The sequence below is a fragment of the Meleagris gallopavo genome, chromosome 7 (assembly GCF_000146605.3).
Source record: "Meleagris gallopavo isolate NT-WF06-2002-E0010 breed Aviagen turkey brand Nicholas breeding stock chromosome 7, Turkey_5.1, whole genome shotgun sequence".
NCBI lineage: Eukaryota > Metazoa > Chordata > Aves > Galliformes > Phasianidae > Meleagris > Meleagris gallopavo.
The window spans coordinates 23,177,707-23,183,426 of NC_015017.2; the positions used below are offsets into that span (position 1 = coordinate 23,177,707).

The 5,720-nt window shown below is 38.8% G+C and overlaps 1 long non-coding RNA gene across 1 annotated transcript; it reads left to right on the forward strand.

Annotated features, from left to right (window-relative positions):
• Positions 1 to 510: 510 nt before the first annotated feature.
• Positions 511 to 5,159, forward strand: LOC104911748. Its single transcript, XR_794157.3, has 2 exons — positions 511 to 658; positions 4,635 to 5,159. It is a non-coding gene; the product is annotated as an uncharacterized LOC104911748 (long non-coding RNA).
• The last annotated feature ends 561 nt before the right edge of the window (positions 5,160 to 5,720 follow it).

Sequence of the window (5,720 nt, forward strand, 5' to 3'; positions counted from 1 at the left end):
GTAAGAATATTTTTTTTTCTAGATTTACTAAAATGATTCTGAAAAAAAAATAAATCAGCAAGTATATAAAGCTTGTGATTCATACATTGTTTCTGATTTCAAATGCGGCTTGCCACGGAATGTTACCATGTAGCTGAAATTATTTGAATGTAACTAAAAGTCTTGAATCTTTCAGATTCTAAAGTTATTTTTAAAAAAGATCTTTATTTTCCTCGCTTTCTATGTGAAGAGCCAGGGATCGAAGTGACTCCCACAGCAGAACACAGTCATACCTTCTAAGATCAATACTGCTGTTTATGCCTATTGGGGAAAAAACAAAGCTGCCCTTCTTTTTAATGTCAGTTGGTTTATCTGTGGCGAAGGCATTTATCTGTGTGTCCCAACTTGGAGGAACACCCAGCTGTACGTGTGACATTCTAACTGATAGGAAACAAAGTTTCAACAGATCCTGAAAGCGCATCTAAAAAGAAGAAACCTCTTCTGCAATCAATCTTCTTAAATGCAATTAATTTTCTTCTGGTCTTCCCATTGACAGAAAGGGACGAAGGCTCCTCAGGCTGCAGGGAAGATTCATACAGATTTCGAAAAGGGATTCATTATGGCTGAGGTAATGAAATATGAAGATTTTAAAGAAGGAGGTTCAGAAGCTGCTGTCAAGGTGAGCTCCCTATTCTTTTTCTTCTCATTTCCTCCTTTTTTCCATTTCATGTGTGTTTTTCACTGGCAAGACATTCTTGAACCTAGGTGTATATAACAGTCACAGGGACAAAGCAAAATCCACTGTCAACTTAGGAAACAGGAAAGATGCACCAACTTGCAGAACAGGAGTGCAACAGTTCCTGTATCCAAGACAGTTTATATACTAAATGTCAACACCAGCACCAAATGCTGTGCTTTGTTTTCTTCTTGGTTTATAGGTTAGTGTTCAGATGGTCATAATCTTTAAAATGAATGTGCTTTGGAAAAATGAAATTTTTACAGTGATCTAGCAGACTTTCAAATCACCTTTAAAGCAAAGGCAAAAAATGCAGAAAATGTGTCTTCCAATAATGTGTCATCCTTTTTGAGTTTGCTGTGAAGGTATCACAAATGCCAAATGCAAATATTTAAGAAAATATTTCATAATTTTTTTAGTAGTAGTGGACTCCACTTGTAGGCTGTGATAGGCACAATAAAATCTTGGAATTTGCCATTTCACTATTAAGTTCAATTGCTCTTTGATGTCATACTCAAAAGTGCCATGCCGTGTGCAGTTTGGGGTACCAGTAGTAATTAGTTGGCCCTCTAAAATCTACAATGTGAAGTTTTCTAGCAATATCTACTGAATAGACAGCTAATGTTTTTAATGAGAAACTTTTCAGGAGCTCATGCTTTTTTGTAGTTATACTTCTATTAAGAGTTTTATCTGCTTTCTCAACACTAGAGGGCAGAGACTGATTGGGTGCCCAAAGTTGTGCCCTTCTGGCTGACAAATTATATCTGATCCGAAGTTATTAAATACAAAATTACCTTGTACGTGGCAAATCAATGTCATAAGAACTGTTCTTCTGTGCTGCTGTTGCATTATTTCCACCTTCTTTAACCAGAGAAACTTCCCTTTATTTCGTACGCATTTAAATTCTCATTTGGCATTTTTGATGTTTTAGTAAGATTTTTATTTTATAAAATCTTACAAAATCGCTATTATAGAGAATATATATTTTTTTAATCCACCTCAGTATTTGAAGGTTCCTAAGCACTGTAACGTGTTAAAGAATTTAAAAGAGTTGGCTCTATTGTTTGCTATTTGATAGCTTGAAAGGTATGCAAAACTATGATTTCAGATTCAGCTTATTCTCAGTGGTATCACTAAGGAAGATCATACTGAGCAGCGGGGCTTTAATAGGTTTGTTTGAACCCCAGGAAGTGGAGGAAAAAAAATCCCGGTATAATTGGTTCGTTGCGGCATGTGAACTGTTTTATGAAAAGGGAAGTAGAGTTGTAGTTGTAAAGTGAAACCACAGCTATAAATAAATCCGATATTCTGTAGTCAGGAACCACTTTATGTAACCAAGATTCATATTTTGCCAGCATCAGTTTTTGAAGTTCAAATTGGAAGCTGCATCACTTAGTGTCTACTGAATTAATCTATTAAGTATTTTGCTCGTGTATCGTCATTTGCTTTTCGCTACGTAAGATTCTAGACATCGAGCTTCCGTGTTCAAAGTGCATTTAATGAATAAACGTTGGCTGCTTTGAAGGTACATGTAATAAAGCAGGAGTATTTGCCTTTGTTTTTCCATTTTTAAATCAGTTAAAAAACAAAAACCCAACCAGCACAACCCTTGCTCTTAGAAAAAGGCAGGATATTACTCCAGTCTTTCTAATTTGCATTTAATACAATGTTTCGTGCTATACACATTACTAATTACTTCTATATTGCTGGTAAATTTCAAAATTAGATTTGGGAGCTTTTAGGAGTCAACTGAAATAACAGCGGTAATGGGAGTCGCCCGCTTTGTACGTTATCAAGTTGATCGATTTTTAAGTTTGATTTTGTGTGTGTCTAACACCAGTACAGCATAACTAATTTAATGCCAGTGCTGTGAACTATACACTGAATAGCTCTGTGTGGGCTTTGTAGTCTACAGGGATATCACATTATTAGCAATCATATCTGCTTAGGCAAAGCTGGCTTCTACAGATGGCTGCTTTCAAGTGCAAATGAACTGGTTAGACGTGTCTTGTTTAATACATACTCAAGATTCACAAATGGGTATTGATTTTTTCAACCAGTGTTTCTGATAGCAATGGAAATGGATTAAATGGTCTCCAGAGAATTTAAAGGAACACTGTCACTTTTAATTAACTGTAAACTGGTAACAAAAATACATAAACTCGTGCTAGTGCGTCAAAATGTATTTAATTAAAGTAGTCTGTGCCGCTCTGACAGTGTGCAAGGATGTGCTGAGAAAAATCCATGTTGTTACTTTGTGGGGGTCAGGTTTGTATACCGATATGAGAGCGATAAAGGTATCCGACTGCATAATGTCTGTGTACCTGTGCCTGCAGCTTTGACTTGCCGATGATTTTTACAGCACTGTTTTATTAGTGTTTATGCCATCAATTAGTCTAATTACTCTTGACTTTGAGCATTATTAGGATCCTCAAAAGAAAGAGCTGGTAAGACTACTTGAAAGTAAGGCTTTTATTGTCTCAGCAAATTTCCTGGGGATAAATATAGAAATTGGTGAAGTCTTGTTATCTATTGATAGATTGGTTATATGGGATAAGGTCAATCACTGCTGTACTGAATATTTGTTGTCTGAGCTGCTGTATCTGAAATTTTCTGTAGGCTAGCGTCGCTGGTGACATTTAAATAAGGAGTGACAGCGACAAGGTTATCGAGCCTCTGAATTCCTAGACAGCAATATGGGGAATACGTTGCTTTACAGAGCAGGCTTTGTGAAAGAAAGGTGTCTAAGTTAACTATGTACCATTAATCTGATCTGTTCTACTGCAACTAAGGTCATTAGTTAACAGCTTTCCTGTAATGGGATCTTAGCATGCCACCACTGTGATAGTGTCATTGAGAATAATGGCACAGTGAGGTCTTGCATGGAGGCACTTTCTCCTGCAAGAGAAAACTTCAAAACAGGAACGGTTATTGAACTAAAGCAGAAGCTCTCAACTTTTCCATATTGTAGATCACTTTTCAAGATAAATGCTGCTGTAGACCACCTCCCGCCCAGTCTGTCAGTCCTAATGCTGCAGCTTCTCTGTAGCCTCTGTAATGCCGGGTTTAATTACAATGAGATAAAGACAGGAAAGTATAATAATAAATTCTAATGCAGAGCGCACTGATTCTTAATAGGTTCCTTACCTATTTTCTGCTCTCCTCAAGTATAGCATCTCCGTAACGAATTTCCTTTTCATGTCTTTGGTCTCAGTGCCATCCCCTCCATCCCGGTTTCACAGTCTATCTGCTCTTACATCTGCCCTTCTGATGTCTGTACCATAAGCAAATTTGTTCTAAAGGAAAGGCCACATTTCATACTCCTGGGCCCTTCGTTATCTGGGCGCCAGCAGGCGAGGGCCCCGCTGGAAGCATGAGGCGTGTGCAGCCGTGACCTCCTCGCGCAGTGGCTCTGGCAGCTGGGGCTTGTCCTTGGCTGGAAGCCGCTCCAAAGTTGGTGTGTGGGCACGGCCACTGCCGGGCAGAGTGCTGGCCATTGCTCCCTCCTGCAAACCCAGTTCAGCTTCCTGCCGCCAGATTGGCCATCACAAGGGCTGCTTGGATGAAAAGAAGGAAAGCCTAAAAGCTGGTTTAGTCTCAGTTATCGTTAGATTTGCCGGGGTTTGTGTTCTTCTGCGTTCCATTTCCGATACGGAAATGTTTTGGATTGACCGTTACGAGATGGAAGGCACTGACGTGCCACCAGCTCAATGGTGAAATTATTATTTTATGTTCTGTGTGCATGTGAAACCAAATTGTGTCAAACTGGGGAGTACCTTGACTGTCAGACTCAGAAGCTAAAGCATTACCATTATTTTGTTTTTTTAACACTAAAATGTATTAAAAAACTTACAGATAGGAAATGCTATAAAATGTCTAATGAAATAACCGATTTTCCTTTTGTCTGTTACATTTACAGGCTGCTGGAAAATACAGGCAACAAGGCAGGAATTACGTTGTGGAGGATGGAGATATTATCTTCTTTAAATTTAATACACCTCAGCAACCCAAGAAGAAATGAGTATCAGACGTTGTTCGTTGCTCAGAAATAAACTGTGCTGCTTCAAAAAGCATTTGAATTTTTATTTGGGATGGAATATCTGGAAACAAAAAGCATACAGTTTCTACCTAGGGAACCTCCCCTGCCCCCACTGAAATTATTCTTGTTTGTTTTGAATTAAAATACGGCACCTCCGGTGAACATGCAAGTTCACAAAATGTGAACAGCTTTGCATTTGAAACGATTAAGACCCTACTCCAAATTGTAGAAGCTTTTCAGGAACCATATTACTCTCATGATACTTCATTAATCTCCATCATGTATGCCAAGCCTGACACGTTTGACAGTGAGGACAATGTGGCTTGCTCCTTTTTGAATCTACAGATAATGCATGTTTTACAGTACTCCAGATGTCTACACTCAATAAAACATTTGACAAAACCAGCCTTGGTGTGTTTGGGGATGTCTGTATTGACTGACTGTGGTGTGCTGAATGCGATACGGCACCTGGTGGATGCTGATTACAGAATTTTAAGACGTGTATGATACAGTAACTGGCAGTGTGGGGCAGCTGCAATTGTATCTTGAAAGTGAGTCTTTCATGGGAATCAGAAGATTAGGATGCCAATGATTTGTCTCAAAAAAGTTAATGAATTTGTAGATGGACATTCAGTGAGAGATGATAGCAAGGATAATAAGAATGATGCAGCGTAAATTATTTTTACTGGAGAGAGCAAATGTAGAAAAATCATGCTTTTTTTTTTTGAGGCTGTGGCTTTTTTTTTTTTTTTCCCCTCCAGTCATTTTTAAACTATTTCTTTCTTGCCTTGAGATTATTAAATTGTGGAGGCTGGAGCAGCGGTGCCTGATGTTGTGTGTTGTCCTCTCGGGTCAGGTTTTCAGGCCAGTGGAGGGTGACACAGATAGTGTTGTGAAGGGAGAGGTCACGCTGTGCTGCAGGCAAGTGGCTGGGCTGACAAAGGCTGCAGGGAGTGCTTTTTTTTT